This window comes from Candoia aspera, chromosome 1, assembly GCF_035149785.1.
Source record: "Candoia aspera isolate rCanAsp1 chromosome 1, rCanAsp1.hap2, whole genome shotgun sequence".
Classification (NCBI taxonomy): Eukaryota; Metazoa; Chordata; class Lepidosauria; order Squamata; family Boidae; genus Candoia; species Candoia aspera.
In genome coordinates, this window is record NC_086153.1 from 83,431,777 (window position 1) to 83,455,023 (window position 23,247).

General features: G+C 37.3%; 1 protein-coding gene across 1 annotated transcript in view; it reads right to left on the reverse strand.

The window, feature by feature from the left end:
* Positions 1-1,481: 1,481 nt before the first annotated feature.
* SCAF8 (SR-related CTD associated factor 8) overlaps positions 1,482-23,247 on the reverse strand; it is an 85,276-nt gene continuing 63,510 nt past the window's right edge. Inside the window, exon 21 of the mRNA XM_063308291.1 lies at positions 1,482-3,823. The gene's annotated coding sequence lies outside the window, so the exon portion shown is untranslated. The remainder of the gene's footprint in view (positions 3,824-23,247) is intronic.

The window sequence follows — 23,247 nt, forward strand, 5'->3', positions numbered from 1 at the left end:
GACCTTGCAAATATTCATACATTATTCACAAAGGCAGGGTTGTCCAGATGCTGAGGAGTGAAGACTTTTGAATCGTAGATTTATCCAGAGAACAAAAACTTCTAATCCATATCCTTGTCAGAATGCCATTCTTTAACATATGGAGGCCTTTTTGCAGCTCCAGCTGGACAACATGACTTAGAGGACAGCCATGGCAAGAAGTGGCACAAATACTTTGGGCACCATAGAAATAAACAAACAAATATCAAGTCTATGAATAATACAATGAGCATAATATTGCCAAAATTATGCACATTAAAGTTTCATTCATTAGGCATCCACTTAAGTCTTTTGATGGAACAATGCTATAATTTGGCTGGAATTCTCTGATGACAGAGCACTCCAACACTTCCAGATGCTCTGCTACCAAAGGACCAGCAGAGCGAAAACAGGAAGAGAGAACAGTTCTTTGGAAAGAAATCCCTTATATTGCTTATAATAGGAAGTACTTTATAACTGAGCTTTGAGCTGATCTAAATATTTAGTGGATTTGGGGTGTGGCAGAAGGCTGAGAGAACTTGGAACCTTTTAATCTTAAACTACTTTCATCTTACTCCAGTCAGGCCTCCAGTTAAGACTGGGGTTTCAGATACTGGAAAATCTACAGCCTGGGTAAGGGAGGACATTTTTCCCCTCCAAGGCCACCATCTTCAGGATCCCTAGGGATACAGCCTTAATCCAGACTTGATTGTTACCTATATTGTTATCCCAGTAGCAGACTTCTAAAATTCTTGGCTTCTCTAACCTTTTAAATGTGTGAATAGTATATAGAATTTTATTCAGTGCTGATATTCAAATTTTGTCTCAATCACAGATGGCAAATTGCAGGACTGTTGGCTAATCAAACTCACAAAATGCTTTTTTTCTAAATTTTCTAAACTTGCATGTAATAGCCTCTTGGATTTTACACTTATATTGTATTTTATATTTGTAAATTGTTTTATTTTTATAGGATTTTAATTGTTTTAATTCTATTGTAAACCGCCCAGAGTCCCTCTTTTGTGGGAGATGGGCGGTAGCAAAATTTGAATGAATGAATGAATGAATAAATAGTAAATTTTGTCAATGCGAGTAGGCTCTATTTGTGGAACATTCATCCATCACTGATTATATTTTTACTAAAGATGTCAATAACCTCAAAATACTATTTAATAAACACTGCTACACATGACACAGGATAGGATTCCACTATATTTAACAGTGAAAGAGAAGAGTTAATTGTAACAGATACAGTGTTTATAGTGAGGAAATTTGGGGTTCTATCTATATGACACCATGCTTATTCCAAATTACAGAGAATCTATAGTCTCTTTGTGAGTCAGATAATTTTTATGCCACATTTGGATTATTTTGTAAACTAGAGTTTTCAATGGACAAATGAAGGAAAAAATAATTGAAAATAGTAATTAGGAATAACCTTATCTTCAAATATCATCAGACTCTTTAGACTGAAAAACGTAAACTTATTTAATTTTCTTTTGCTAATGCTCTGTTCAGCCACAAAGAATTATTCATCAGATGGACAATACTGCAACTGCATAACTACACAAGCATAACTCAGCAAATTCAAATTACACTCAACTTAAGAAAATGTCTTGTGATAAATGACATGAACACAATTAGAAATCAGATCCTAGAACATAACACCATGGTGTATAAAATCAGGCACAAATTTGTAATGATTTCTTTAGTAAAAACACTATTCATATATTCTTTTCCCCTAAAGAATAGAGGATCATTGCTCTAAACATTTCTTGAAGAATGTATCATGGGAGAAGTACAGAGAGCATATTGAACTCTGCTGATTCATTATTTTTCTTCTCTAACAGATCAAAACAGCTTAATTGATCCATTGGGGAAAAAACCATAGTCCTCAATACAGCAATAACACTATTTAAATCAATTCAAGTGTGGCTATTTTTTAAAATATTGTAGTTAGTTCTAATAAAATCTTTGTCCTATTACAGATTATGGAGACAGTTTGTAGGATTATACTGTAGTTGTGTTTGAAAGGTCTGTTTTTGTTCTTGATAAAATTAGATTAGAAGATTTAGATAAGATAAAGATACACACAAATTGAGAGCCATAAATAGAGGGAACAGAGCAGTAGAAGTATCATAGGAACAGTACTATGGATGGTGATGGTAGCTGAAGCATGGGCATATGCAAGTGCAGCCCACTCCTCAAAAAAATCAGCTTTGGCAGTAGCAATACAGCTGTGTACTGATTTCTACATGTTTAGAATAGTTGGTTTTCACTGGGTTCATTGCTCTGTTGCTTTTTAGTACTGTAATGGCAAGGTACCTAGCTGAGCAGGTTTTATGCAGCTCTTCCCAAGCTGTCACCCTCAAAATCTGCTAGAGCTACAATCCCCAGAATTCCCTGCTAGCATCATTAAGAGCCATGGTAGCTGGGGATTTTGTGGTTGCCATCCCAACAAATAGGAAGAGCATCACGTCAGAGAGGGCTTTTTAGTGTATTATCATGGTACAGCAAAGAGGTCAAACTGTAAGATTTAAAATGTTACAAGTTGAAGAAACTGATGACAAAAATAGGACTATGCATCTAGATTTTTATTGTTACACAAGTCTAAAGCTGTAGTCACCATGCAGTACAGCATAAGGGGAATGATTTTGCTGAAAGGTTCTGATTCCAAGAGATCACAAGCTATGACATTTTGAATGACTGGCCCTTTACTTCTCAGAGAAAATAAACTTAGCAGAGAGACAGAAACTCCCTGTGTATGGTGCACAGCCACATTTCTTTTTTCCTCTCTACACCTGATCAGTAAACTAAGTCTACATGTTTGAACTTAAAATGTAGATCAAGTTTTGAGCTTACTGAAGTTGTTGTTTTAAGTGTGAATAAATACACCCTCGTCCACTGAGTGCTTTTTAAAATTAACTTGTTGTAACTTTTCATTTCATCATCACTTCTATTTATGCCTCACTTTTTCATTGTTAACAAGAACCAAAAGATGAGTCTGGACAAGTACTGGCCTTGACATTTAATTTCAAATTCTTCTAAAATTCTGAAGACTTTGGGATTCATGAACCTAAAAATGTTCAGGTCTTCTCTGGTTGTCACAACACTTCTTCAAAACTTCCTGTGTAACAGATTAAGTGCTGATGGAGTGATATACTGACATATTGCAAAACATGATGTTTTTGACAGTGACCACTTGCTGATGGAAATGTCTAGAACCAAGGGCGTATCCTTAATGCAGGATCTATACAATGACCACACATATGGTGTTACATCAAATGGAACTTTCTAGGAACACATTTTGAAATGTCTAATCCCAAAACAAAACCACTAAATAAGTTTTCTTGCAACCTGTCCTTTGATTAACAGCATTAGAAGATATGAGTGGGTTTTAGTTATAATTTACAGTCCAGTGTTATCTTCTGGTCCTGCAGAAGAACCTTTCTCTGTACTGGATGCAAAAACTTTCATCTGAGCAAATAATCCTCAAAAACATAGGAAAAAAGAGTATTTTTTTTAAAAAAAACTCACAGAGTTCATTGCTTTCAATTTATAAAATTAAGCCTGCTCCAGACAGGTAATACTGGTAGATATGTTTGCAATCCCTATTCTTTTAAAAAAATCAGAATGTGTGTCTTGACACACAGTGCCTCCTCAATATGTAAGGCCAGGTTCCTTCCTTCTAATACTTCATAATCAAGATGCGATGTGATGCCCATTAGAACACTGAAGTACTTCTCATTTAACTCTGCCGAGCCCAGCATACGGTAAGTTGCCACAACCTCCTTCATCATATTGCCTGTTGACAAAAGGAATAATTACTAGTCAACACAGGACATATGGTTTGACTTATTAAAAATCAATTCCCAAAACACAGAGATGCTAACATTCAAAGACAAATTTAGAGTACCTTTGAATTCACATTCAACATTCTTTTAGGACGTTCCTAGAAAATTATAAAGTCTGACAACTGTTAGTTTACTATAACTACCCCATGCTAAATTCAATAGTTACTCTGCTTACTTTTCTTGACAAACTTACTTGTGATATTAAAATGATAATTTTCAGCAACTAGTCAAGGTTGCCTCACCCGACACTCAGATATTGCATTAATTCATTATAAGGCATTCACTTTTTGGGGGGTTTACCCATAGAATTGTGAAAATAAAATAAATTCAACACTGAACAAAATAATGAATTGTGTATTTCATATGGCTTGAAATAAGAAATTAGTGGGGAATGTGACCGTGAAGTCATCTAAGATATATGCATGACAGTACTATAACCTTAACTATAGTTATACTATACTATGCTATGCTATGCTATGCTATGCTATGCTATGCTATGCTATGCTATACTACTATAACCTTAACTATAGCTGTAATCCTGCAACAATACAAGCCTATATATATCACTTTAAAGTGCAAATTACTGGCCTTAATTCCAAGCAGTTGCAAGACTGCAGTTTAAACCACTCAAAAACACCCTTACTTGAGAAGAAAGCCCTGAAGTATTGATCCAGCACATTAAGTCTCAATGAACCACTAAAAATCTGCTTATCAGGCCAATGGAAACATGGAGAGACTTGTGAAGCCATAGTTAGTTACTGTGGTCTGTTCCTTAGTTCTGCTGCACTAAAGCCCTACAGCTGAAATATCACAAGCTGGAGCTGTTCATTCATTTCATTTCATTTCATTTCATTTCATTTCATTTCATTTCATTCATTCCAGCCTTTATTATTTTTTATAAATAACTCAAGGCAGCAAACATACCCAATACTCATTCCTCCTACTTTTTTCCCACAACAACCCCGTATGATGAATTCAACGCAACGAACTGGAGTGAAGGGAAAACCATTTATAGCTAATTTTCCTACATTTCTTATCAAATTGACAAAGTGCTAAAATGCACATTCTAAGAATGGAAAGTGAAAGTAAACTTGGTGCAATGCACAGAACATCCACTATGCATTATATATTTCAAAGTGCATAAGAACTTTGAAAATATTTTTGAAAATATTAAGCTGAATTAAAACGACAAGATTAACCCCATGCACATATAGCATTTACTTATAAAAGCTGTACTTTGGTCCTCTGAACAGTCTTTTCATGATATGAACAGTCTTTTCATGCTCGAAGAGCAGGTGGCAGTCGTGGCCAGGAGGGCCTTTGCGCAACTTCGGGTTGTGCGCCAGTTATGCCCATTCCTGGAACGAAAAGCCCTCTGAACAGTCACTCATGCCCTGGTCATCTTCCATATAGACTACTGCAATGCGCTCTACATGGGGCTACCCTTGAAGAGTATCCAGAAGCTTAGCTAGTCCAGAATGCAGCCGCGTGGGCCATTTTTGGTGCCCTTAGGTCGGCACATATAACACCTTTGCTGCACGAGCTGCACTGGGTGCCAGTTTGCTTCTGGGTCCAATTCAAAGTGTTGGTTATCACCTTTAAAGCCCTACATGGCATGGGTCTGGTTACCTGAGGGACCGTCTCATCCCCATTACATCGGCCCACCCCACCCAATCATCCAGAGAGGGCATGTTACGGACCCCATCCACAAGAGAATTTCATCTGGCAAGGTCCAGGAAACGGGCCTTCTCTGCAGTGGCCCCCGCCCCTTGGAACATCTTGCCCCTGGAGATGAGGCAGGCCCCTTCACTCCTGACCTTCTGGAAGGCCCTGAAGACTTGGTTCTGCTGTCTTACCTGGGGCGGGAAAGTGGGTAACCATTCTTGGGGGTGGCTCGCACTCTAGAGTCCCTCCCACCAGCTTGGAATTTTATACCCTCTTGGATTTTATATTTATCTATTGCATTTTATAATAATTGTAATGTGTCTGGTTTTATGAGATTTTAACGTTTATGATCGTAGTTTGATTTTACTGTAAACTGCCCAGAGTCCCTCTTTTGGGGGAGATGGGCGGTAATTAAATCTGAATAATAAATAAATAAATATGCACTGGGATAAAGATAGAAATTGAGCATAACAGTTTCTATCTTAGTTTTCAATTCCATACTTCCTTTCATCTGTTTACATCTTAGCAGCAAAGTGTAATATTTATTCTGTGTTATGAAAACAGTACTTAACATGTACAGTATATATGGTATTCCTGAAGAAAGAACTGAATAAAAATTATATAACTTTAAAAAGTGCTGGTACAACATGCACATGGGCCAGATAAATTCCATACACATAAACCATGCCACTAGAATAATAACAACAACAACAACCATCATCATCATCAATGGCATTCATAGACCACCAAATCCCTAAAGACTGCCAGTGGTTTACAGATAAGACACATAAGAAACAATATACAATAAACAAAAATTATTCAAATAAAAGGTCCACAAACTAATGAAAATATAAAATAAAACTATATAAAATTACCAAAACTAAGATGAAATCAAGGCCCAAATGCCCTCTGGAAGAGCTCTGTTTCGAGCAGTTTCCTGAAGGTGGTCAGGGTGGTAGCAACCTGGATGTGCATTGGAAGGCTGTTTCAAAGAATTGGTGCAGCCACTGAAAAGTAGTGCCATTAAGCCTCACCCCCATGGTCTCCCTTAACACCACAGAAAACTTTTTCTTAAAAGGAAAAAGAAATTCACAGAAAAATATAGCTTCTAATGGGAATATTCTACCCTCCCCCAATGCAGAAAAGATAAAATATTCATTGAATCAAGCTCGAATACAGGGGACTTCATGGATATGAAGTGGTTTGCATTCCTCTGGGATTGTTTCTTGACTTTTCAGTCAAGGATGTATTGGGTATTGTCCTCTCCAAGCATTAACCAAGTCTGATCTTGTTTATCTATATGTCAAGGTCAGTTAGTTGCTGACCTACCCATTTCTATGAACCACTCTATAATTCTTATTTACTTTATTGATTTACACTCAAAGGCCAAAAAGTTCATGCTTCTGAATCCATCTTTTCAAATAGTACAATCTGAATAGAGGCTTATTATATGTAGACAACCACACACACACACACCTATGTACATATGTATGTAGGTATCCATAGGATATATTCCGAAACCTAGCATCAATTTATTCAATGTAACCCCAAAGGCATTTTCTGTTCAGGCTAATCAATATTAGAATACAAACAACAACCACCACCCCCCACCAACAACCAAGGAAGCATTTCACAGCATTCCTGCAAAACTGAACAAAATTACATGGTGAGTGAATAATTTCTATGGTAAGTTTAGACTTTGAAACATAACCTACAGAATATATTCAAACAAATAATAATTGGCCAATTATCAAAGAAATTTAAAGAACTATTTAAAATGATGCACTTAAAATTCCAAAAAGTAATACTACATGGTATATTAAATGTGTTAATTATTTTCCTGCTCAGATAAATATCTCAGCAATGAAAATTTATGGTCTATGCTTATGTTAGACTATTTAGTTCATACATATTTCTGTAGGCATACAATGCTGTTTTTACCAGATGAGATCTTTTAATGACATACCTTCCATCAGGGTTATAAAAGCTTTTCCTTGTGACTTCACTTCAGCTAGTCCAATTATATCTGCCAGAAAGAACTGATATCCTTTAGTGTTGGTGCCTCCATTAGGTTTGGTCATGAGACCTTTTAGTTTGTTTGTTTTCCTATTTCTTAGATTTAAACATAATTTCAAACTGGCTTCCAAACTGGCTGGGAATTTTGTCCCCTAAACATGAAAAGTTAAATTCTCCACATAACTGAGTTGATCCAGAATAACAATATTATGAGGCAAATGTCCCACAGAAGTAAATTCATTATATATTTTTCTAAAAAATTGATCATCCCATTCTGTGATCTTTTTATGGGTAAACTTTTCTCTTATGTTTCTTGTAGCAGTAAGTGCTACAACTTGGTTGGCAGCATTTTCAGCAAACTACGATGTCAAAATAAGGGCGCACTTGCTGTAACGTCATTGTGTAATTGTCAGAATTATATGCATATGTTCTGATATGTGATGCAAGTGCATTAGTTTCAGCATTTGCATGATGCTGTTGTCAAACATATTCCCCCATCTGCCTCTCCTTGCCCCATTGCAGACATCCACAAACTTAGTTCTCATGAAGATTTTTAAAAACTGCAATATTTAATGTTTAATAAGAATTTACTGTTATTGTGTTGCTGTTGGGTACGGAGTTCAGGAATTAAAACATTAAGTCATATTGTAGGGCTTGTCCTATCATTGTTATATTTGGGGCTAAAATCCATAGAATCATTCATATGAGTTTAGACTCTTACCTATACTCTTGGCATCAAGATATGTAGTTAGTATACATTGGGAAGGCCACAAGAATTGTTATACAAGAGTGGAGGGGCAGCTCTACCCTAAGTGGTAGCAAAGGGGTTGTGGATATATGTTTTGTAAAAACCTGAAATAGTATTTTTCATGAAGGAACAAGGAACAAGTAATATGATCAAGCTTTCTGGAGTTGTTTTATGGTAATGATTTTTAAAGTCTTTGCCCCCTTCTTTTTCTTGTAGACAGTCATAGCTATGCCCTTTCATTATTTTTCTGTTACTCTTTAAATTAATATTTTATTATATTAAAGAAAAATTGATGTGGCATACACTGGCTATAGAGGGGGAAATGCAAATAGAGGAGCCTTATTGTTTGGATTAATCTGACAAACAATAATAAAACATCAAGAACAGAGTTCCTTCACCATCAGAGAGAGGTAGTATGGGATTTACAGAGCTAAGTGTTAAAACAGAGGGGAAAGGGAAAATCACTGAGCAAAGTAAGCTAAAGATGAAATAAGTGGCCCTTCTGAACATATGTATCTGTTTAAAGGCCTACAGAAGCACTCTCAAATTCTCTGAAGAATGTTTAAACATAAATCAAACAATGAAGTCAGTAAGGCTGGGGATATAATGGATTTATGCAGCTAATCAAAACAGATATTATGAAAATATTATTTTCAACATTTATGCATACATTCCACATTCATTCTCAACATTATCTTAGCAGATGACAGGCAAAAGCAACTGTAGTACTGTTTAGATTTTAAATGAAACAACTCACTGACTGTTACTGGCTATTTAATACTAAATAAATAGATTTTCAGGATGTTGCTCATCACATAAATCAGGGGTCTGCAAATTTTTTAGATGGTGGACACAGTTTCAATTTTGAGAATGCATTGCGGGTGCTATAATTGCTATGAGGGCTTCCCCATTTAAAAGTATCTGCTTTGGTAGCACAACAGTTAAAAAACAGAATCAGTTGAATTATGGTGTTGAGGGAACCAAGGAAAGGTCCACACACACGTTGTGTCACTGGCTTTGGAATTCCCTTAGTAAATCGACTTCTGAAGAAGAAATTAAAATGTGTGTCTTTCCAAAATAACCTACCAACTATTCTTTAAGCAATAAAAGATTCTAATTCAATAAATATTACAGGATCATGAGTATCATTGGTTTCCCGCTGAAAGACATTCACAATCCTCTAAGTAGCTATGAACATTGCCTGGCTCAGAGACCACCAAGAAGTGGTTTTTAGGGAAGCATGCTTGTGGAAAACAGTCACAAATCACTACATAAAGGACATTCTTTGTGTGTTGGAAGTCCGCAGTTCCATCTAAGGGATCTTCTGTTAAGAAGATATTAAAGAGCAAGGATAGCAAAAGAACCTCTCTTAGCCACAGATAGCTGGGCAAGACAGACCAGTGGGCTTGCTTGGTGCAAAAAAAACAAAGCAAGAAGTCAGCCATGTTTTGTGTTATCAGAGGGACTCTAAAATGTCACGTCTGATTCCTTAAACCAGACTGTGGATATGTTCTAAGAACAGGTATTTTTTCAGTGAGTTAAACGATTAGTTCAACTCTAGGTAATTAAATTATGCTGAGCAATAATAAGCAAAAGCATAAGCAAAAGAGGCCTTGTTAATTTTAATTAAACTGATGGGCATAGCAAAAGAAACCCTCTACTGCCAGAAACCAAGGTATCTGGTATGTAGGAGAGGACCTTCTTCTCTGTGGCCCCTAGGCTATGGAATGCTCTCCTCAAGGACATGTATTTGACTTCCATTCTCTCAGAATATAGAAAAATTGCAAAACAACAAAAACAACAAAATTGTTTTACCAAGCTTATGATAGCTAATTAGTTTAATTATACTGTATGGATTTTAATTTTAATTTTTGTAAGCTGTCTTGAATACTTATACAGAGTGGTGGGATATACATTTAATTAAAATCAAATAAAAACAAAAAGAATGTAATAGGACTAAAAAAATGTAATAGTCTTATATTTGATTCATTGTGAATAGGTTGTATTAAGGAATAACAATATAGTAAGAAACAGTGTTGGGAACGGCATCTATAAATATAATATTTTATTTATGTATTTATTTATTTATTGTCTATCCCTTTATTATTTTATAAATAACTGAAGGCAGCAAACATACCTAATGCTCCTTCCTCCTCCTGTTTTCCCCACAACAACAACCCTGTGAGGTGGGTTGGGCTGAGAGAGAGTGACTGGCCCAAGGTCACCCAGCTGGCTTTCAGGCCTAAGGCAGGACTAGAACTCTCAGTCTCCTGGTTTCTAGCCCAGCACCTTAACCACTAGACCAAACTGGCTTTGGTAAATAGTATAATTTATCAATGAGATAGTATTTATTTGTTCCAAATAAGGCTGACTTCCTAAAGAATGCTTGTAGTTTCAAATACTTTTTAGAGCCAGATTCTTCTTCCTCTTCTTCTTCCTCTTCTTCTTCCTCCTATTATTATTACCCAGAATAGTTAAGAGTCAGGCGGCATACAAATTTAATAAATAATAATTATTATTGTCAGATTCCTCTGATCAAAGGGTTCACAGAACCCCTTATCGGAGCATCTTCCATCACTTCCTTATCAATGGCTTAGACTCTCTGTCACTGGATGGGAGGGGGTGTGAAGTTGGACTGTGAATTGCATTATTATGGCTACAGATTTATGATGGGGCACATCGAGGCCAGTGGTTAGAGATACACCAGGAACACCACCTGGATGGGAGTGGGGGTGACATACTTTTGTGGGAAAGGGAGGCAGACAAGGGAATGTAGTTTTAAATGTATGTTATAGCGGGAATTCTCCATTCGCAGCTTTGCTTCTGTCCTAGTCATTTCGCTTCAATAAACAGTTAAAGGAATCTTGACTCCTGGCTGTTATTGTGTGAATGCTCGAATGGTCTAGTGCTGACCATTATTATTCTGCGATATCTGTAGCTCAAAACACTTAAAGCAGTTCCAACTGATACGCAAGTTATGACATTTCCTGGAAAAAATATAATTTGCTAGAATTATTTGTAGCAATAATAATATTTGTATGAGATAATACTTTTATCCAAAGCTGAATACAAGGCTACATCTTGAATGAAAATGGTTCAAAAAATAATGGCCATATGTTAACTGGTACCTAGCATTTCAGCTACTCTCTCATAATTCTCCAGTACTGAAAATTTATTACTGACTTCTGGATGCAATTCAAAGTGACCATACATTTCACTAAATGATGTTCAGAAGTTAAGTGGACAGTAATGAGGGCTGTGTAAACTTTGAAAATTATTTGGGAGACGTGTTTAGAAACTTGCAAAACTGCAGCACTTCTACAGATATGACCTAAAGTCCACTCTTCCCCCCCCCCCCAAATCTCAATTTGCCATGAAATAAGGTAAAACTGACACAAATACAGTAAATGGTATCCACCATTCTTTATTCCACAGTCCAGAGAGCAGACACTTTGCTTTTGATGTATGACTTACATATTCTTGTAAATAATAAAGCAAATGAAAATGGCCATGGACATAATTATTAGTACCCCATAGAAGTTAAACGATTTTACTGGATTTTAGTGATCGCTCAAGCAAGTTATTTACTTTAATTAGTATCATGGGTATCTTCAGTCTCATAATCAGTCAGGGTCAAAAAGGTTGAGAAAGTCTGCTGTAGACATCCTATCCTGGTGTCTGGAGGCAGTAAGGGTCTGGTCCCTTCTGGGCCTTTTGCTCTGCTTACTATCCAGCTACAGGCTATGCCTTCTCTTGCCTGACCATACCCTAGGCAGCTACTTTATTGTAAGGCTACATAACAGAATCTTGCAAGTCTGATAGTAGGAATCTCCTACCATCTGTAAAAGATTACAGCCTGAGAAGTTAGGAAGCTTCCTTTCTGAGTTTCTTTCTCTGTCCGTTATGCAGGTGCGGGCTATGTCCTCTCTTATCTGATCATTCCCTAGGCAGCATCTCTTCCCCTCCGTCTCTCAAGGTCATTCAAGCTTATCATTACATCATGCCATTCTCATTTATTATTTATAACAATGTTAAATCATACAGGTGGTACTCATTTAACAACTGCTTGTTCAGCGACCATTCAAACATAAGGAAGGTGCTGAACAAGTGGTAGTTACGACCAGTCCTCATACGTGCGGCCACTGCAGCATCCCTACAATCACATGATCACGATCCAGGTGCTTTCTGGCTCACAATTACAACGTTGCAGCGTCCCAGTCATGTGCTTGCAATTTGCAACCTTCCCTGTGAGCTTCTCATAAGCAAAGTCAATGGGGAAGCTGGCAGGAAGTCGCAAGCTGCAGTCATGTGGGGTCCTTGCTTAACAACCCATGTGGTCCTCACCTAACGACAGCAACTGGGACTGCTGGAACTGCTGTTGCTAATAGGGGTGATTGTGTGGTTTTTCAGCTTACAACCGTGTTGCTTAATGACAGAATTTCCGGTCCTAATTAGCATTGTTAAGCAAGGACTATCTGTACATCAAAAGTGAAGTGTTTGCTCTATGGACTATGAAATGAAGAATGGTGGATGCCATTTACTTGTGTCAGCTTCAGGTTATTTCACAGCAAACTGGGATTCTTTGGGAAGAAGTGGAGGGTAACAATACTTTTGGCTGCATCTGTATGCTACTCACTAAAGCAGCTATGACTCTTTTCATGTGAATCTCAAAATAATTCTGTTTAAGAGTCAATAAAGAACTAATTTCAGTCACTTCTTTTTTCAGGCTTCACATAGTGTAAAGATACACACACAGTTTCTAACACATTTTCTCACTCCAAATGAAAGATTGTAAGTGTAAAAATGTGTATACTGAACAATCTCAGTATCTGTCATGCTCCCCAATCAAATGTTCCCAGAACATCTTATCGGACTCGCATCCATCTTGCAACAACCTGTGTCAACCTGTGAGTTAACCAGCAGGGAGGGGGAGCATGGTTAGAGTGTGAATCATCTTGTTTGGGCTAGCTGCTCTTTGCACCAAGGTCATCTGTGAAGAACCGTTACAGCCATCTGCTGGCACGAGAAGGAGGGGGCACATACCTAAGGGGGCAGCGGGCGGGAAATTGAAGTTACTATCATTTTCAAATGTAGAAACACGCGGGAAATTCCATTCGCAACTTTTTCTCTGTACTGAATGCTACACTTCATTAAAATAGATTTATAAGCAGAAGCTTATGAGTCGTAAGTGAATGAATGCATGAGTGTTCCAGTCATCACAGTATCTCAATATTAGAAAATATTAATCTTGGGATAAAATGAGTCTATTATCCTATCCTTAATATGCATTCTGCCTTAACCTACCTATACAGCTAGGATACTGTTGGAATACTGGTGGTATAAAATGACTTTTTTATATATAGCAACAGATTGTTGGCTTTAAATTTAAGAACAAGGTAGTTAGCCTAGCACTATGGCACACTGGACAAAGGATCTTACTTAAAAGTAAATCTGAGTAAGAGGTCTACAATCCTTATTTCATAAAAGTGAAATAAATTCCAAATAATTAGGTATTGGGAATAATTTCTGAATAAATGTCATCAATATAAAAACATAGCGTACTACTGTTGCTGAACAACAATTTAATAGTAATAGGTAAAACTGACAGCTACTTTTGTATCTTGTGTTGGGAGCAAAATTTTTCAAGAGCAAAAGTTGAAATGGTATTCATACAGAGTACAAAAGAAAATATTATGTTTCATTGAGACAATACATTGGTTATATAATTTACTTTATTTTATGTATCATCTATCTTACAGTCATTTTACAGAATTAAATAATACATTTTCAATTAATGAAAATTAAAGCAGATGAGTTATTGATGCAATGTCCAATTGTTTTTAGAACATACACAGATACAAAAGAACTCTTGTAGAGAGGCTGCCTTGGTTGTTCTTTTAAATTCTACTTTTTTGTGTCCCGGAAGCAATAGACCTTATAAATTTTTCTACCTCATAACAGGATTAGGACTAAGTTTCTGCCTCTACAGATTGTATTTGAAGACTACAATCAAACTAAAAATAATGTTGTTTCACAGCTCATAAATGGAAGAAAAATATGCTATTAGGCCAGCCTGGAACACTACAGCTGCTTGTTTAAATCTCGTATGTTAATTGCACAAGACATGAATGCAGAAGGAAATGAAATTTCTCTTCCTAGAAGACTGACTAGGTAATTTTGGAACTATTTTTCATCTCTCATTTTATTAACCATTTTGTATTAAACTAAAATATAATCTAAAGCACAATTGAGGAGAACCCCTCTCTTCTATGGAAGTAAAGAAAATGATATAGTATACTTGCAAGTGTTCAAACTATTTTTACACATCATTTTAGGTGCCCTTAGCCATTCCTCAATCTATGCTATTGCCTCAGTAAGATGGTGAGAAAAGTCTAATGGCCACTGCCTAGTGCTGAGACGAAATATGAACGAGAGACACCCCATCCCTCTGTATACACATCAGATCAATTAAGAAACATCATGCCTTGATACCTGATTCATTCTTTTCATGTATTAATATGTTGCAAATTCTATGGGCAGAGTAATAATTTGTACTGGAACATAGTAAGACCTCACCATGTCAAGGCAAGCAAAGGTTTGAAAAACTTTTTTCTAACTGCAGGAACATTCTTTATTTTCATCATGACATGTTAAAAATTGGTGCTATATTCATATGTACATTTTGTAGTGCAATCCATGCATGACTACTGAATGGTCCAGAAGCTTACTCTTAGAAAGGCATGCATAAGATTAATGATTATATCTAAAATTGCTTTAGCCAACCATCTGATTTTTGTTCTTCCATCCCTTTTTGTCTTCTCATCTGCAGTTCCTTCTGCCACCTTGCATTCTGTGGCCATGATGGGGACAAAGAATTATAAATTGTATGTAATGCAAACACCTAATAATTTATTTAAATCCAGTTGTAGGATTTTAATGGGTTGGAAGGGGAAGAACAGCTATATAGCAGTATGCTAAGGTACAGTTGTGACTGAGGTTTTAAAAGTTTGCTGTGTGTTGCCAATGTAAACCTTGAGTTTGTAACTCAATCAGCTGTCTGAATTTATTTGAAAGATGACATCAAATGTCTACAGAATCTAAACAGGCTATAGTGAAAGCTTTTGTTTACACAGCAGTGTAGTATATTTAAGTGCAATAAATCAAGAAATGCTATATATTGTGAATGCCCTACGTATAGAGCTGCTCCTATTTTCAGATATGGAATATTTAATCTAAAATTCGTAAATATACAATGAATATGCATGGGGGCAAATATGCTTGCTGCAATATGGGTAAATTTATTATAAGGTGATTGGCTAGTTTATGCACAGTCTGCTCTGCAAACTCAGCAAGTGTGGTTAAAGTTCAGGCAGTGTTGTATGCAGCCAGGCAATTAAGTTAATTCAGTAAATCATGGTTCACTTAACTATAGATGAGTTACTGTGGAAACAAAGCTACTATAAATTGCATCAAAGGAACTGCAAACCTAGGAACTGCATGGTAGCTAGCTATGGATCTGGCTATATATTCTTTTATTTAACATTAGTAAAAAGATTGTAACTTTTAATTTTATCCAGAATAAACTGGGTCATGAAAGGTAATCCAAAATTTAACACAGGGTCAAATTAACATACTTAATACAGGAATAAGTATAGTAAAGGCTAATCATTTCTCACTTGGAATATACAGTATGTTTAAATTAAAACAACCCTTATTACTTCAAACTGCAGTTGTTTTTCAATCTTATTTTTAACTGGTGACATACGTTGGTAACTAGTGGCAGGTTTTATTACTTTGTCAAATCAAACTTCTGCATACTGTTTTCACAATCACACAGCAGATGTATGCAGTGAGCCCAGACTATCTATAGTCTAGAATACAAAATTGTTATTAAGTAAAAAAAAAAATCACAGTTCTTAGTACAGATGCAATATAAGCAGAAAGAGAACAGGGAAGCCTTCAAAAATTACCATATCTGATTGGGGACCCATTGCACAAAGGGCCCACTCAACTTGGGGTCACACTAATGGTATTCAACCCAAGTCAATGCCTGGATTTTGAGGGAGATTTGGGGGAAAAAGTGTTCTATTCCTTAAAAGTCTAGCATGGGAAAAACACAAATGGCTGTAACATTTTTTCCCCATGCAGTGGGTTGAACTGTTTATGCAAACTAGACAATTATGAGGGGATAAAATGTAATAGAAATCATAGAAATAATTCATAGAAATCAGTGAAGAGGTTTTAAAGTCATGTTCTTTTAAACAAAAACGTCCTTGTAACTTTTCTGTCTGGGGACAGCATGTGATTACATTTGTAATCAGCTTCTAAGAGGACGAACATTTATGAACACTGCATTAAGCTCTCAGATAGCCTCAGAGTTTAATGCAGTATCAGAGGTGAATGTAAGAAATATAGCACAGCTGAATAAGGTGAAGGAATAAATGCTTAAATCAATGGTCTTGCTTATAAAGTACATCAGTTTCTAGGTCATGCAAAGCGGCAAACTCTGTTCACAAAACACAGTCACGTATTTGCTGTAGAAGAGTTACTGGGCAACATTATGTTATAATGAATGGGAAAGCTAAAGACCGGTCCTTTGATCTCAAGGTCTCTCCTTGCCCCACCATGCTATAATTGAAGCAACCAATAGCGGTCTGATTGCAAGAGTCACTCTGATTGGAAACAGATCTGTTGCTGATAAAATCCAAAGCCAAAATATTTTTGGTTTGGGCAATACAAGTTTGGCACTACCTTTTGTAAAACAACAAATTTTTAGAGAACCAGAATGAGAATAGGCCTTCTCAAAGCCGGAATCCGAAGAGGGAGTTTATATCTGTTGGATTCATTGCAGATAAATGAAATAATTATTACCCTGATCTGTATGTGGTTTGGGTTTCAGCAAAATCCAATGCATACCTCTAGAAGTGAAGTAGGACTATTCCATTGATTTTACCAGCTTCTTCTGATTCCTCTTCTCTCCAAATAGTTTCCATTTCAGCTGGTTATTACAGAAAACCCGAAACTTTAAGAACTCTTGCCTAAGCCTGTCATTTTCTTCCTTTCTCCTTGCATTTCATCTTCTAGATACTAAGCCTGATGGCAGGGATAGCAATTGTTATTGTTACCAGGAATTTTTCAGCTAAGAGTAAGTTAAAATGGCTTTAAGCTGAGCAATAAAAGTAAGTAAGATGTGTGTTTTAGCTTTATGCAATATGTGCCCTACCTGTCCTAGTCATTCATGAGCTGCAACTGATCACACGGAAGCCACAGGTGATTAAATTGGCATTACCTGTACAATGTTTATTTTAGAAACTCTGTCAAGGGACTCAAGTGCCAGTTTTTACAATATCCCTGATGCCCTGCCTTTGCACAATACTTGCTTTTTGTTTTAATTCTTGCTTTTCTTCTTCCATATCTTTTCCAGTCTCTTATTTGGGTGTGCTTCAGATTCTTGGCAAGATGATGGAAAGTAAAGATAAGTGTCTCAAACAGTTAAATGAATCTTGCAGTTAGTCATTTGCCACAGGACAGGGAGGAATAATCATTCCTTTCAGATGAAATGCTAACCAGATGCTCCAATCAAGCTACTGTGTATATGTGGGTGTGTGTGCACACATGTACGCTTGTAACTTTTCCTGTACTTATTTACACAGTATGTGAGGAAATATGGGAGAAATGACATTTAATCATGAAACAGATTTCCTTGTATTAAACTACTGTAATTAATTCTTACAATCTGTTCAGTTATTAAACAAAATTCCTCATAGATGACAACTCTTAGATATTCCGAGTCACCGCATACAACTCTCATGAGCAAATTTGAAAGCACTTCTAAACAGATGAAAGCCCAGAAAGCAATCCGCTCTCAGTTTCCAGATTAACTCTCAAGGAGTTTTAATTTAGTGCAAAACTTCTTTTTTTGAAACATCTGTAGCATCAAAGCAGGTAATGTTGCCATTGGCTCCAAATCCTCAGTTTTTTAGAGAAGAGGCAAGAGTGATGACTCAGACACAATATGCAAAGCAAAACGCAAGGATGGTCCTGCCATACGTCAGGGCTTCAGGAAAAAAAGAAGCCAGCATTCAAAAAGGCACAAAGGATTAGGCTTTAGGATCCCAAATTTAGGAAGGCCTTCATTTCTAAATTTAAGCTTCTTTCTGCCCGTAATAGAGCAAACATTTTCACTTCCCACACCCTCATACCAAAATGCAAAGTGGGCACCACCTTTTGAATACAGAGGATGGGAGGATCTTCTTGTCACGGCAAAAATGCTAAGGTTACATATTGCAGGAATTAACACGACACTGACTAAGGAATAAAGACAGACCTAATAAATCTAATGAGTATCCAGGAACATGAACAATTAGAAGTACAGTACAGTACTGTGTAGCACTTTTGTTTTTCTACATTTGAATACGTCTCAAAATATACAACTAATAAGTTAATATAAATAAAGATTCTAGACTTCTGGTGAGATTTGTGACCAACTGTTAGATTAAAACTGGTTCCCTCTCAATACATTGCAAGACTACTACGATACATCACAAAACTTATACTAGTTTTATGGTAGGGATTAGCACTGTGTAATACATAATCAGACATCCTTTCAGCCAAGGCACCCAACCCTTTCTAAGAATTTATAATTTAAAGGACCTCCCAGGATGACTGGAATCGCTTCAAAGCAAAGCGCTTGCTTCTAGCCTTACCCTTATTTCCAAAAATGCTTCTGGGCCCAAGACACTCCAGGTAAAAGATGCTTACAAGCTGTGATTGAAAAGAAGTCTCCTAGAGTATCTACTTCTTGAAGAAAGTGGCTGGGAAGTGAGTAACAGGATTATATCTAGACTGGGATAGATGGACTACAAGTAGAAGAGCAGCTGTGTGGGGCTTGGAGGGGCAGGATTGAAGGGGCAGAGAAAAAGATGAGAGAGAGAGGAATAGACAGGGAGAAAGTAGGCAGAGCACATGGGGGAATGGAGAAAAACCTTGTGTACATATTCAGATACATGCAGAGAAAAGGAGTATATGCCCCACATTTATGACTACCATATCCCCATACAACAGTGGGGAGTTAGTTTTGAATGGTGTGCAGGGTACTTTTCCAAAATTCTCGGTTTGCCCATATCCCAGAAAGATTACCAGCTAAAATATATTGAGGGGAAACTATCCTATGGTAAGCTTTAGGGGAAAAGATGAGGCAAATATCATTTGGATTTCTATCTTTTCCGTTACCAGCCCATATACTGGCAGTCAGTAAAAGCATGTAATATAAAATCTTACAGTGATCTAATTTCATTCTTTTTTGCTTCCTATTTTTCACTGTCAAAATGAATGGAAGTAAGAAGAAAATCTTATAGCACTTTTCCAGATGTGGCATTTTGGTTAATTTGTTTGGAAAAGAATTCCAGGGTTTACAGGTAGCTTTTGAATCCATAAAAATGATAAATGAATAATAAATGTTAAAGAAATGTTAAGGAAAGTCAGAAACATTGTGGCATGAGGCCTCTATTCACCTCCAAAATATTGCCCATGAACTTCTAAAAAATAAAACATTTCTAAAAGGATAATGGCAGGCATAGTAAAATTTTAGGATTCCTGTATAAGTCCTGGGGTGACATCACTTGCACAAGATGTAGGAAACTCATGAGGCCTAGAGTAATGGGAAGTTCCCAGGCTGTTGTATGAGATGGCCAAATTTGCCAATGTTACAAAACTATTTAGGATATTAAAAGAAAATTAAAGAAACCTCCAAAAGGATTTCCAAAATGTACCACTAAATGGTACTGTAGTTCAATGGAAGGAAGTACAAATTGAGGCACATTAGCACAAAAAACTTCTCACACACATTAACAGGAACTGAACTGGTAGTGAGTGATCAGTCCTGGTAGCGAGTCCCCGTTTTGGGAGAGATGGGCGGTGATAGAAATTTGAAATATAAATAAAATAAAATAAATAAATAAATCAGGAGAGACCATGGAGTCATGATGGACAGCTCAATGAAAATCTAAATCCAGTGTGTACCTGGTATAAAGCAAAAAAGATAAATTCCATGCTTGGAATCATTAAGAAGGCAATTGTAAATAACAACAGCTATAATAGTAATGGTGTTATATAAATCTACATTGAAACTGTACTCAGAGTATTTTATGCATCTGAAAAGTATTTGAAGAGCTAGGAAAAAAAGGAACTAAAATAATTGGCAGAGGGAGGGGAAGAATGCCTCTACAAGGAAATACTACAGTGCCTGTAGTACTGTAGATCTAAAGATGAGTTAGCTTGCGGAAGATGAGACCCCCAGGTCGGAAGATGGTCAAAATGCTACTGGGGAGGAACAGAGGATGAGTTCAACTAGCCCCAGACGTGATGACGCAGCTAGCTCAGAGCCGAAAGGACGGCTAGCAGCCGATGGTGCTGGTGGTGAACGGCGAATCCGATGTTCTAAGGATCAACACACCATTGGAACCTGGAATGTAAGCTCTATGAGCCAGGGCAAATTGGATGTGGTTATTGGTGAGATGTCAAGATTAAAGATAGACATTTTGGGCGTCAGTGAACTGAAATGGACTGGAATGGGCCACTTCACATCAAATGACCAGCAGATCTACTATTGTGGACAAGAGGACCACAGAAGAAATGGAGTAGCCTTCATAATTAATAGTAAAGTGGCTAAAGCAGTGCTTGGATACAATCCAAAAAATGACAGAATGATCTCAATTCGAATTCAGGACAAGCCATCTAACATCACAGTGATCCAAATATACGGCCCAACCACAGATGCTGAAGAAGCTGAAGTAGAGCAGTTTTATGAGGATCTGCAGCACCTACTGGACAACACGCCTAAAAGAGATGTTATTTTCATCACGGGAGACTGGAATGCTAAGGTGGGCAGTCAAATGACACCTGGAATTAAAGGTAAGCATGGCCTGGGAGAACAAAACGAAGCAGGACACAGGTTGATAGAATTTTGCCAAGACAACTCACTCTGCATAACAAACACTCTCTTCCAACAACCTAAGAGACGGCTTTATACATGGACTTCACCAGATGGACAACACCGAAATCAGATTGACTACATCCTTTGCAGCCAAAGGTGGCGGACATCTGTACAGTCGGTAAAAACAAGACCTGGAGCTGACTATAGTTCAGATCACGAACTTCTTATTGCACAATTTAGGATCAGACTAAAGAGATTAGGGAAGACCCACAGATCAGCTAGATATGAGCTCACTAATATTCCTAAGGAATATGCAGTGGAGGTGAAGAATAGATTTAAGGGACTGGACTTAGTAGATAGGGTCCTGGAAGAACTATGGACAGAAGCTCGCAACATTGTTCAGGAGGCAGCAACAAAATACATCCCAAAGAAAGAGAAAACCAAGAAGGCAAAATGGCTGTCTGCTGAGACACTAGAAGTAGCCCAAGAAAGAAGGAAAGCAAAAGGCAACAGTGATAGGGGGAGATATGCCCAATTAAACGCAAAATTCCAGAGGTTAGCCAGAAGAGATAAGGAGTTATTTTTAAACAAGCAATGTGCGGAAGTGGAAGAAGACAACAGAATAGGAAGGACAAGAGACCTCTTCCAGAAAATTAGAAACATCAGAGGTAAATTCCAGGCCAAAATGGGTATGATCAAAAACAAAGATGGCAAGGACCTAAGAGAAGAAGAAGAGATCAAGAAAAGGTGGCAAGAATATACAGAAGACCTGTATAGGAAGGATAACAATATCAGGGATAGCTTTGACGGTGTGGTCAGTGAGCTAGAACTGAAGAGTGAGGTTGAATGGGCCTTAAGAAGCATTGCTAATAACAAGGCAGCAGGAGACGACGGCATCCCAGCTGAACTGTTCAAAATCTTGCAAGATGATGCTGTCAAGATAATGCATGCTATATGCCAGCAAATTTGGAAAACACAAGAATGGCCATCAGACTGGCAAAAATCAACTTATATCCCCATACCAAAAAAGGGAAACACTAAAGAATGTTCAAACTATCGAACAGTGGCACTCATTTCACATGCCAGTAAGGTAATGCTCAAGATCCTGCAAGGTAGACTTCAGCAATTCATGGAGCGAGAATTGCCAGATGTACAAGCTGGGTTTAGAAAAGGCAGAGGAACTAGGGACCAAATTGCCAATATCCGCTGGATAATGGAAAAAGCCAGGGAGTTTCAGAAAAACATCTATTTCTGTTTTATTGACTATTCTAAAGCCTTTGACTGTGTGGACCATAACAAATTGTGGCAAGTTCTTAGTGGTATGGGGATACCAAGTCATCTTGTATGCCTCCTGAAGAATTTGTATAACGACCAAGTAGCAACAGTAAGAACAGACCATGGAACAACGGACTGGTTTAAGATTGGGAAAGGAGTACGGCAGGGCTGTATACTCTCACCCTACCTATTCAACTTGTACGCAGAACACATCATGCGACATGCTGCGCTTGAGGAATCCAAGGCTGGAGTTAAAATTGCTGGAAGAAACATTAACAATCTAAGATATGCAGATGATACCACTTTGATGGCTGAAAGTGAAGAGGAACTGAGGAGCCTTATGATGAAGGTGAAAGAAGAAAGTGCGAAAGCTGGCTTGCAGCTAAACCTCAAAAAAACCAAGATTATGGCAACCAGCTTGATTGATAACTGGCAAACAGAGGGAGAAAATGTAGAAGCAGTGAAAGACTTTGTATTTCTAGGTGCGAAGATGACTGCAGATGCTGACTGCAGTCAGGAAATCGGAAGATGCTTAATCCTTGGGAGAAGAGCAATGACAAATCTTGATAAAATAGTTAAGAGCAGAGACATCACACTGACAACAAAGGTCCGCATAGTTAAAGCAATGGTGTTCCCCGTAGTGACATATGGCTGCAAGAGCTGGACCATAAAGAAGGCTGAAAGAAGGAAGATCGATGCTTTTGAACTGTGGTGTTGGAGGAAAATTCTGAGAGTGC